At 49.5% G+C, this 12,196-nt stretch overlaps 2 pseudogenes; both read right to left on the reverse strand.

Moving 5' to 3' along the window:
* Positions 1-1,410: 1,410 nt before the first annotated feature.
* LOC141267643 (5S ribosomal RNA) lies at positions 1,411-1,530 on the reverse strand (annotated as a pseudogene).
* A 268-nt stretch (positions 1,531-1,798) lies between these two features.
* LOC141267973 (5S ribosomal RNA) lies at positions 1,799-1,918 on the reverse strand (annotated as a pseudogene).
* Positions 1,919-12,196: the final 10,278 nt, after the last annotated feature.

The following is a 12,196-nucleotide window of genomic DNA, read 5'->3' on the forward strand; positions in this document are numbered from 1 at the left end:
ACAGGTGTCCATACGACTGGCTATAAAGACCCATGGTACAGAAAGGGGGGGCTCTCTTGCTCTGCCCACCCCACAAGACACAGAATCTTCATGCTGAGAAGCAGATGACATGTAGGCCTGGACACATGCTGGACAAAGACATGATTTACCAGCCAGGATCCAAGGAAAGATGGGTGAATCTCAACAATTAGGCTAATTATGGACAAATGGACAATTACTTTATAACTAATTATTGTATGTACCTGCTGCAATCTGATTCTTTTTAATGGACAATCCAAGAATAAATAGATACATTTTTTTATAAGAATATCGTGATATTGATACTTTGAGAAGTCCTCAGTAGAAAAAAATAATACAGGAAGAGTATTATTATACAGTCTCAAATCCAAGTACTAACCAGGCCCATCCCTGCATAGCTTCCAAGATCAGACGACATTGGGCATGTTCAGGGTGGTGTGGGCATAGGCAGAGACAAGCCTCTCAATTGCTGCTTTTCTACTTTAAAGTCTGGCTGCCGGCTGCCCTTTCCAGTGCTCAGCAAGACCAGGTCATTTTGTGCTTTCCCTTCTCTTCAATTTTTTTGCTGGCTTCCTTAAAAGGTCTTGTAGACAGAACGCCCCACTCAGAGCCACTGAGCTCACTGATCGGCTGCAGCACTGTAGACGGAACGTCAGCTTCACGGCCAATGCCACAGGCCGGGAGCAGAGGCGAGACTCAACGGTAGACACGGGTAGGGTGATTAGAGCGCGGTTAGTTGCTTTCTAATAGCCTGCAGCCGGGGATTAACTTTTAATGAAAGGGAACAATCCCTTTGACTGTCTGCAGCGCGCCACACCTAGGAAGCGCACTCTCACACACAAGCCAGCATGCACACGTGCTCGCACGTGACAACACCCCCTATCTGCCCCTACAACCTCTCCGTCACCATGCGTCAGACTCTCCTGCCTGTTTTATGATTTCAGGGCCCTAGCAGGAATCACCCCCCCCCTCCCAAATTCCTTCCTTGCCTTCCTTGCCTTCCTTGCACTGAGGTTAGCTCTTTGTCAGCCGTCTGGCTTAGTTACACAAGCTTCTTTGCAGAGAAACATGTTACTTCTGCTGGCCCTCGCTAGGCGGCCGGCATCCAAAACCTTCCCTGGGCACCTGCTGAAAGCCTGGCCCCTTCACGGCCCCTGGTGCTTTTAACGCCATCATTTCCACACGGCGAGCTGCGGAGTCAATAAGCACTCCTAGCCGTGGCAAGGAGCTCGGTGTCAGGCCTGCGTGAAGGGCGGCGGGGTAGTGTACTTAGCTGCCAACTGGCTCAGAGGCCTTGGGGCTTCCATCATCTAAGTTACTTAAGGTCGGTGTCCGGCAAGGCGCCGTTCCATGCTAGCCGAGCAGGGCAGTAGGGCAAAACGTCATCAAAATGGTCTACAGCACCCGGTGTTCCCAGGAGGTATCCCATCCAAGTACTGTCTGAGCCCAGCCCTGCTTTGCTTCCGAGATCAGACGAGATCGGGCGTATCCAAGGTGGTATGGCCAGTAGACGCTGCTCGATCCATCGCCCCGTCAGCCTTTCTCAGGATCGCTTGGTGGCGAGCAATCTGGCCGTGACGGGGCGGGCTCCGAAGGGTCCATGCAAAGGCTGTGCCGTCCCTACAGGTGTGGTTTGTTTAGCAGTGATTCACCCGCCGCATCAGGTGTCTTCAAAAATGTCTCGGCGCAGGGTCTCCTGCAGGCTAAACCCTTCATCGCGGTAATGTGACAGAAAGAGCAAGCTGGACCCGTAACTTGGGGGCGGAGCGAGACGTCCAGGGGTCTACAGCACCCGGTGTTCCCAGGAGGTATCCCATCCAAGTACTGTTCGAGCCCAGCCCTGCTTTGCTTCAGAGATCAGACGAGATCAGGCGCATCCATGGTGGTATGGCCAGTAGACGCTGCTCGATCCTTCGCCCGGCCAGCCTTTCTCAGGATCGCTTTGTTATGATCTGCTACAGAGACTAAGGAAAGAAAGGAGATCTATCCCTACAATAGAACTAAGCTAGATCCCTACGATGTAACGGGGAACCTGATCCTGCGATCAGACCCGCTAAAGTCCTCGGCTAGTCTGAACGCAGACCTATAGATGTGAGGGAGGGATCCCTACAAGATCTAGGGACTGGGAAAAGTTGGACACCTGCTAGCAGAAATAGTAGCAGTCAAAGACAAACACACAACAAAAAGGCATAGGGGTCAGAAGACCTAGCAAAACTAACAGAGAACGGCAACAGAGCAACAAGCTAGCTCAACAGTAGTAAATACAAATGAAGTCCAGCAAAGCCAGGTGGGCGGAGCCGGATTAAATAGGCAAAATGGTCATGTGACCAGCAAACTAAAAAAAAACTAACAGGAGAGTTGTAACAGTAGCCCCTCTTCTAAGAGGATCCTCCGGATCCCCTAGGCCCAGGCTTACCAGGAAACCTCCTGTGAAACGCTCGGACAGGTCTGGGGGCAGAAACATAATCCGCTCTCACCCATGAGTTATCCTCAGGTCCGAAACCCTTCCAAGCGACGAGATACTGCAAACTCCCTCTATACCATCTAGAATTTAGGATGCGGGAAATTTCATATTCCCCGTCCTCCACCACCGGAGGAACAGTGGCAGAGGCGTCACCATCCGACACATCAGCTTTTTTCAACAGAGAAACATGAGACACCGGATTAATCCTCCAGGACGTAGGAACCTCCAGCCTAACAGCAGATTGGTTAACTATCTGAAGTACCTTAAAGGGCCCTACGAACTTGGGACCCAATTTTTTAGAAGGAATCCTCAATCGCAGATTCTTAGAGGACAACCAAACCATGTCACCAACTGCAAACAAAATCTCTTGCCGTTTCCTATCAAAGTACCTCTTAGATTTTTTGTTAGCCTCCTGAAGATTACCACGCACATCCGTCCAAACTCTCTCCAAATGACCGGAAAAACTCTCCTCCTCAGGCACAGCCGAAACCAATTTGGAAAATGACCCAAAAGACGGATGTCTCCCAGAACAACAAAAAAAAGGCGAACACCCAGCAGAAGAGGATGTATGGTTGTTAAGAGCAAATTCAGCAAGTGGCAGAAACTCAGACCACCCCTCTTGATTATCTGCCCCAAAACAACGCAAGAACTGCTCAACATCCTGGTTCTTCCTTTCTGTCTGGCCATTAGACTCAGGATGATATCCGGATGAAAACGACAAATGAACTCCCAACCTGTCACAAAAGGCACGCCAAAAACGAGCCACGAACTGAGGTCCCCTATCAAAAATAATGTCAGTAGGAACACCATGTAGTCTGATAATCTCCTTGACAAAGGCCTTAGCGAATGTCTTAGCGCAAGGCAGTTTGATGAAGGGAACCAAGTGACACATCTTGCTAAAACGGTCCACGACCACCCAGATGACCGTGAAACCTTCAGAGGGAGGAAGGTCAGTAATAAAGTCAATAGCCAGATGTGTCCAAGGTGCACTAGGAACCTCCAGAGGGCAAAGCAACCCCGCAGCAGGAGCATGCGAAGACTTGGATCTTGCACCCACAGTACATTGGCGCACCCACTTAATGACTTCCTTCTGCCATCCAGGCCACCAAAAACTGCGACCCACAAGTCTCTTGGTCTCAGAAATTCCTGGATGACCTGCCAACCGAGATTCATGACACTCAACAAACAAATCTCTCCTAAAGGTCCTAGGCACAAACAACCTCCCATGGGGAGTGTTAGATAGGGCATTCTCCTGTGCTTTAAAAATCTCATCCTCCAAAATGGAGTCCAAAGCAGCAATCACAACACCTTCTTGTAAAATGGTCTCCTCTTCCTCCTCAACACCGACCATGGGAGAAAAGCTGCGAGACAAAGCATCCGCTTTAACATTCTTGGTACCCGGGATGTAAGTAACGGAAAAATTAAACCGCGAGAAAAAAAGTGCCCACCTAGCCTGACGGGCATTCAAGCGCTTGGCAGCATCAAGATAGATCAGATTTTTATGATCAGTGAAAACCTGAATGGGAAATTCAGCACCTTCCAAGAGATGACGCCAGTGTTCAAATGCGAGTTTAATCGCCAGCAATTCCCGATTATCAATATCGTAATTAAGTTCAGTCTCGGAAAATTTTTTTGAAAAAAAGGCACAGGGATGTACTCCATCCTTGTTTTCCTGAGACAACACCGCACCAACCCCCACCGAAGAAGCATCAACCTCAACCAAAAACGGCTTAGTCACATCAGGCTGCATAAGGATGGGAGCAGAGGTGAACCTCTCCTTTAGAAACACAAAAGCTTCAATGGCCTCAGAAGTCCACTGAACCGCATTAGCACCTTTCCTGGTGAGATCGGTCAGCGGTTTGACAATAATAGAAAACTTTTTTATGAATTTTCTGTAATAATTGGCGAAACCCAAAAACCTCTGTATCGATTTCAAACCAATAGGCCTAGGCCATTCCTGCACAGCTTGAACTTTAACCGGGTCCATCTCAAAACCTTCACTGGAGATAATGTAGCCCAAAAAACTATTTCTCTGTACAGCGAACTCACATTTCTCCAGCTTAGCAAAAAGCGAATTGTCCATTAATAACTGTAATACCTCACGTACGCTTCGCCAATGAGACTCCAGATCCGGCGAATAAATCAAAATGTCATCCAAATACACAACCACATTTTTGCCGATTAAAGGTCTAAGGATATCATTAATAGTGTTGAGCCACCCCCGTAGTGTTCGAGTTCGGTTCGGTTCGTCGAACACCCGTGTGTTCGCCGAACTGTTCGTCGAACTGTTCGTCGAACACCTTCGAACACCGTTAAAACCAATGGCAGGCAGACAAAAACACATAGAAACACATAGAAAACACCTTCAAAGGTGTCCAAAAGCTGACAAACTGCTCAGAAGACACAACTAACACATGGAAAAGTGACAAGTACATATAGTCATGCGAAAAGAAAAGAGGTGGAGGAGTAAAACGAGGGGGAGACACAGATATAGGCATGTCATGCCCTTCTAAAATCCAAAAAGTGAGAAGCCAAGACGGCCAGTCCGCTCCTGCCCGTGCCACCTCCGTGTCGCCGGGTTTGTGCCAGAGCCGCGGTGAACCCTGACGGCCAGCTCCCCTCTCCCAATACTGGTGCCTGTCCGCTGGTGGGTCGAGAGAGCCCCCCTGTGGTGGAGGCAGCTCTAAGCTTTTTAATTTAAATTGTCCCTCTAATTTGAATGAATACACTTTAAATCCATTTACAAGGATCTATTGGAGGGCAAGTCTCATGCCAGCAGCCGCGTAATTCCAGCTCCAGTAGCGTCCACTAAAGCTGCTGCAGTTAAAAAGCTTTTATAAGGATCGAGCTCGGCTGTCCACCGCAAGGCATCCTAGTGCCAGTCCCAGCCCCTATGCCTTGGGGTGCCTCCTGATGCTCTTCACTAAGTATCCCGTGGTCCCGAAGCATTTCCTTTGAAAAAATTAAGTGTCCAAACTACAGGTGGTGTAGCTTGCTTAACAGCCGGGATAATCCGCTGACTAGCAGACACTGCTACTAGGCACAAAGTATTTCCTGGGCTAGATGCAGTTAAAAATTTGTAAGTAGATACTCTCGTTGGATGCTGAGAAAGCATTCCATAGAGTCTCCTGGCACGCCATATATGATTCTCTTAAAAAGCTTGGGGTAGGGGTCTAGGGGACCCTTTTATAGCCAAAATCACGGCCCTGTATCACAATACATCACCTAGGCTGAAGATAAATGGAACTGTAGCACCGAGGGCACGGTTGCTACAGACGTATTGCACCTCACCCAGAGGTGTGATATCTCACTCTCAGATAAGGATGGAGTGTGGATCAGGACCCGACACCTGCATGCATTACACCACATTGCCGTGGGGCAGGGCAACCAATATGCCCCTGAGATGGGCACGACAGTCCCTGTCCCTGGCTGGAGTGGGGGGAGGGAACACTGAGGAAGGGGAACCCTGCAGTGCAGGAGCAGGGAGGAAGCAGTTCCTGGGTGCATTGAGAAGGGAGTATAAAAGGTGGGCACCATCTTAGTTCAGTGCAGAGAAGTCTGAGCAGAAGTGGCAGGGAGCAGGGGCTCTGCATGAGCTCTGCTCCGGAGGCGGGCCTACTAACAGAGGCCCAGGCCTGCAAGAGGGAGAAGGAAGGAAGAGGAGCGGAAAAGGCTCCAGGAACGAGGAATGAAGGGATCACAGGGGTGCGGACGGGCGAGTTGCCACCGCACGCCCGAATCCACCTGCGTGGAGGGGTCAGGCCAAAGGGGGAGACCGGTCCCCGAACTAGTGGAGGCAGGAAACGACCCTCAGCTAGAAACCGGAGGCTCTGACATTTTATGTGGCGCAGCCCCTTGCTCCACCCGCTAGGAAGGCACCACATAGGGTCAGGGAAACTGGCGCCAAGTTTACCAAGAGGAGGCCCGAGGCAGCCGGACAGAAGTGTTGGTAAGAAAGGCCAGACAAAGGACACACAAAGGGGGTCCTGAGAAGCGCTCCAAAGTTATCTGGGAGTTGTCTGAGCCCCTCACCTGGTGAGCACAGTACGACGTGGGCAGCCGTTACCTGCAGACGTGGTCTGGATAATAAGAACTGTGAGTAAAGGCCCTGAACTGCATCACTGACTCCGTGTCGTTACTGCTGCTGCCCTGCACCATCACCCCCATCCTCCGCATACACTGCCCTGAGGCTATACTCCTCCCGTGGGGAGTTATGCTACGCTCTGCTGCACCCACAACACCAGCCTTAGCGGTCTGCCCTGTAGCGGCGGTTCACTCTGACCGCAATCCACGGGTGGCGTAGTCGGACATTTAAACATCAAAACCACATAAATAGTTCCGCCACTGGTTTGACCGCCCTGAGCCACGGAACCGGATCGCCGCCACGAAGACTACAACCACCAGCATCCACCAAAAAGGGTCCGGCTCCGGGTGTCCCAAGGCCCAGGGGGTGCGTCAGAACATTTTCATCACCTTTCACAATCACCAATGGGACAAGGCAGGGATGTCCTCTGTCCCCTCTCTTATACATCCTAGTGACGGAGCACCTGCTCTCATCAATTCGCCATAACCCCAATATTAGGTGGATTGAGGTGGGAGGCACCGAGTACAAGTGCTCTCTATTTGCTGATGATGTCCTAGTATATATCACTCAATCACATATATCCATCCCTGCTGTTATGGCTGAAATAGATCACTTTGTTACATGGTAAAATTTTAAAATCAATGCAGTGAAGTCTGAGGCCCTCGATGTCTCCCTCCCTAAATCCATATAGGATTCCATCCAGTCCAACTTTCCCTTTGCCTGGCCCTCACAGGGTATCAAATACTTAGGAATTCCTATTCATAGAGACCTCTCCCATCTATGTTATCTTAATTTTGGGCCCTTTATTGAACAATTCCATACAGACCACGGTTGGCAAGTTAGAACTGTAAGATTCACTACGTGAACCACTGGTGTTTTGTGGAAAAGCACATGTACACCGCGTTCCAAATTATTATGCAAAAAGTGTTTAGGAGTGATAAGGGAAGAATTTGTTTGTTTGTCAGTTAAACTCATTGATGGTGATGTGTGTCAGGGCTCTTTATATCACTGTAAGCAATTGCAGACACCTGTGCTAATTAGTTTGGCAGGTGTGTCCAATGAAAGGCAAGACTACTTAAGAAGGCTCTCTCACATTATTAAGCAGCCTACATTTTCTGCCAAAATGGGAAAGAAAAAGGATGTGTCGGCTGCTGAGAAGCAACAAATTGTGGAGTGTTTAGGTCAAGGCATGACTACAATCAACATTGTGCGATGATCAGGATGAAGTGTCTTGGCAATCAAGAAGTATGTAGCTGATTCACAGTACACACGTGTGCGTGCTGATAAGGGCAAATTGAGGACTCTTTCCTACAGGCAATTACGTCAGGTTGAAAGAGCAGCGGCAAAAAAGCCTTGTCATAGCAGCAGACAAGTTTTTGAAGCTGCTTGTGCCTCCAACGTCCCCCGAACAACAAGATGCAGGGTCCTTCAGAGGTTTGCAGCTGTGCATATGCCATCCTGTCGACCTCCTCTATCCACTTCACACAAGCAGAAACGGCTCCAGTGGGCCAAACATTACATGAAGACTGATTTCAAAACTGTTTTGTTCACGGATGAGTGCCGTGCAGCGCTCGATGGTCCAGATGAATGGAGTGGAGGATGGCTGGTTGATGGACACCCCACGCAAACATGGCTACAGCGCCAACAAGGAGGAGGTGGAGTAATGTTTTGGGCTGGAATCATGGGGAGAGAGATTGTCGGCCCCTTTAGGATCCCTGAAGGCGCTAAAGATGAACTCCATAATGTATGTGGATTTTCTCAAACAGCACTTCCTGCCATGGTTCAAGAAGAAGAACCGTGTATTTCACAGCAAGATCATTTTTCTGCATGATAATGCACCATCTCATGCTGCACATAAAACATCTGCATCTCTGGCTGATATGGGCATAAAAGGGGACAAACTTATGGTGTGACCCCCATGCTCCCCTGACCTCTACCCCATTCAGAACCTTTGGAGCATCATTAAAAGGAGTGTCTATGATGGCGGGAGGCAGTTCACATCTAAGCAACAGCTCTGGGAGGGTATTCTGTCCTCATGCAAAACAATTGAAGCAGAAACCATCCAAAACCTAACAAATTCAATGGACGAGAGAGTTCAGAAGCTCCTTTCGAACAAGGGGTCCTATGTGAAAATGTAACATCACCTAGAATAAAGTTTTGAGTTGAAAACTGTTTGATTTCAGTTTCTAACAACCTGCTAATGCTTATAATTTCAAAAATGACCATTTTTTTGGTCTTTATTAAAATGAAAAGGTTGATCGAAAAGTTTGGGGGATCTAAGAGTGTGGCAACCCAGTAGTCATGATTACTTCGAATTCTGACAATATGAGGGTCATGCTGCAGGTAGTGCAGCAAGAAGGCACTTATGTGTCTTGCGCATCTCGGAGCCCCAAAATTATTTTCCGGGCTAGATGCAGCTAAAAATTATTTTTAATTTTAAATCTGGTGAAGCTTATTATAGATGGCCTAATAGGATCAGTGCTGCACACTGCTACAAAGCCCAAATTATTTTCCAGTCAAGATACAGATAAACATGATTAGTAATTTGAAAGCTTAAAACGGTTGGTAGGGTGATTTTAACCAATCATCAAGCTTTTACTCTCCCCAGGATGACACAGGGGTAGAAAAGTCGTTTCGGATCCATGATTTGTTCATCTTTATGAACGTGAGTCTGTCTACATTATCAGTGGAGAGCCGCGTGCGCTTATCTGTCAGCACACCACCAGCAGCGCTGAACACACGTTCAGACAGAACGCTGGCTGCGGGGCATGACAAGATCTCCAAGGCGTAAGTGGCTAGCTCCGGCCATTTATCCAGATTGGAAGCCCAAAAAGAGCAAGGGTCCAGTGACACAGTCGTGGCTTCAATGTTTACTTGGAGATACTCCTGTACCATCGTCTCTAGGCGTTGACTATGTGTCAGACTTCTTGTCTCCTGTGGCCTTGCAAAGGATGGGCTAAAAAAGTGGTGAAATGATTCCGCAAAATTGATGTTACCAGCAGATACTGTGGTTCTGTTACGGTTTGAGTGCTGAACACTTGACGGTCCCACGGTTGGCAAGTTGGAACTGTGAGATTCACTACGTGCACCACTGGTATTTTGTGGAAAAGCACATGTAAGATTCTGCAACAGTCTCTGCTGATACTCCTGCATGCGTGCATCCCTTTCTATGGCAGGAATAATTTCTGCAAATTTACTTTTGTACCGGGGATCTAACAGTGTGGCAACCCAGTAATCAGGATTATTTCTAATTCTCACAATTCGAGGGTCATGTTGCAGGTAGTGCAGCAAGAAGGCACTCATGTGTGTTGCGCATCCAGGAGCACCAAGTCGCTGTTGTGTTGGTGGCGAGGTAGCAATCATGCTTCCTTCCTCTGTCCTCTCCCCCCAACCTCGCACAACAGAAATGTGATCAAGGTCTCCCTCATCTGATGAGTCTTCCATCAGTTCGTCCTCCACTTCTTCCTGGGCTCCTGCACCTTCCTCACTAGTTTGGCTGCTACCATGCGCCCTGGTAAAATCATCTCCCCCACCCTCACATGCCTGCCGCCTTGGTGCTGCCGACCGTCTGGACCTTGCAGATGTTAGCCCTTCCGCATACAACTCCTCCTCCTCTACTTCCTCCACCTCCTCTTGTGCCACCACCTGACTCCGAATTCTGTTTAACATGTGCTCCAGCATGTAAATCACCGGAATAGTCATGCTGATAATGGCATCGTCAGCACTAAACATCTTCGTCGCCATTTCAAAACTGTGCAGAAGGGTGCATAGGTCCCTGATCTGAGACCACTCCTCCAGCGTGATTTGCCCCACCTCTGAATCTCGTTGGCCCAGGCTATACGTCAGAACGTATTGCACCAGGGCTTGTCGGTGCTGCCACAGTCGCTGCAACATGTGCAGAGTTGAATTCCACCGGGTAGGCACATCGCATTTTAGCCGGTGAAGTGGCAGGCCCAACGACTTCTGTAGAGATGTAAGTCGCTGAGCTGCGGGATGCGAACGGCGGAAGTGAGCACACAGCGACCGTGCCCTCTGCAGAAGGCCATCTAGTCTGGGATAGTGGGCTAAAAATTGCTGGACAACCAGGTTCAACACGTGAGCCATACAAGGCACGTGTGTGACATTGCCCCGGCGAAGGGCCGCACCCAGGTTTGCAGCATTGTCGCACACGGCCTTCCCTGGTTTCAGGTCCAGTGGAGACAACCATTCATGAAATTGGTTCTCCAGAGCTGACCACAACTCCTCAGCTGTGTGACTCACATTTCCCAGACATTTCAATGTAAAAACCGCCTGATGACGTTGAGCCCTACTGCCAGCATAGTAAGGAGGTGTGCAGGATCCCTTCTGCGCAGTTAGAAAGCTTGTGGCATGACCAGACAGGCTTTGGGTGCAGGTGGAAGACCGAGAGGAGGTTGAGGAGGCAGAAGCAGTGGAGGAAAAATGACATAAAGAGGATTGACGCACAACTCGTGGGGACGGCAAGACTTGGACAGCAGCCCGTTGTCCTGCTGTCACCATAGTTACCCAGTGCCCAGTCAGCGACATGTAACGCCCCTGTCCATGCCTACTCGTCCAAGTGTCTGTGGTGAAATGCACCCTGTCACACACAGAGTTTCTCAAAGAAGCGGTGATGTTGTGTGCGACATGCTGGTGGAGCGCAGGCACACCTTTCTTTGAGAAGTAGTGCCGACTGGGCATCTGGTACTGGGGCACTGCGACGGACATAAGGTCTCGAAAATCCTCTGTGTCCACCAGGCGGAAAGGCAGCATTTCTGTAGCCAAGAGCTTGCAGATGGTGAAATTCAACCTCTTAGCTTTCTCATGGCTAGGAGGAAATGGTCTTTTACTTGTCCACATCTGAGGGACCGAGGGCTGGCTATTGTGCTAAGACGGGGTTGATAAGGGTGTCCCCGGCAAACTGCCGGTCTGTGAGGAAGATGCAGGCGGACATGTTAGGTTGCCTTGATCCAAAGGTGGTGCTATCGATGTCGGACAGCGCTCAAGACCAGCTGGTGTTACCACCTCCAAAGAAAATGATGACCTGCCAATCACGCTGGCTGTTGCGGGTAAAGAGGTGGCAGGTCTGCGCCCCAAAACAGGTGTGACTGCTGTCCCCCCAGTCACAGAGGATGAAGAGGCCGCGGATGCACAAGATATGGCAGACGGTGGTTGGCCCGGCCGGCTAGACCGCATTGTAGCACACTGAGCTTCCCACTGCAACTTATGCTTCATGTCCATGTGCCGGTTCATGCATGAAGTACTCAAACTATGTATTTTTTGGCCTCTACTTAGCTTTTGCTGACAAATGTTACAGATAACACGAGTTGGGTCATCTTTATCGATCTGAAAAAATGCCCAGGCTATGCAAGGCTTAGCACCCATGCGACCTGAAGAGCCACCACGACTTGTGGTGAGAGGCAGAGTTGTGTTTGAGGATGCAGTTGTTGACGTGCTTCCAGTACTACGTCTCTGTCCAGGAAGGCGCAACCTGACCTCGTCGTCACTAGCATCTTCCTCCACCTCCTCTGCTGACCTCATCTCTTGGCTGACTGTGGGTTGACAGTAAGTGGGATCTCCGACCTCATCATCATCACCCTGTGCGTTATCACACCCGTCGTCCTCAGAGCCAA

The sequence above is a fragment of the Phyllobates terribilis genome, unplaced genomic scaffold (assembly GCF_046119375.1).
Source record: "Phyllobates terribilis strain yellow unplaced genomic scaffold, ASM4611937v1 Scaffold_4__5_contigs__length_816908805, whole genome shotgun sequence".
NCBI lineage: Eukaryota > Metazoa > Chordata > Amphibia > Anura > Dendrobatidae > Phyllobates > Phyllobates terribilis.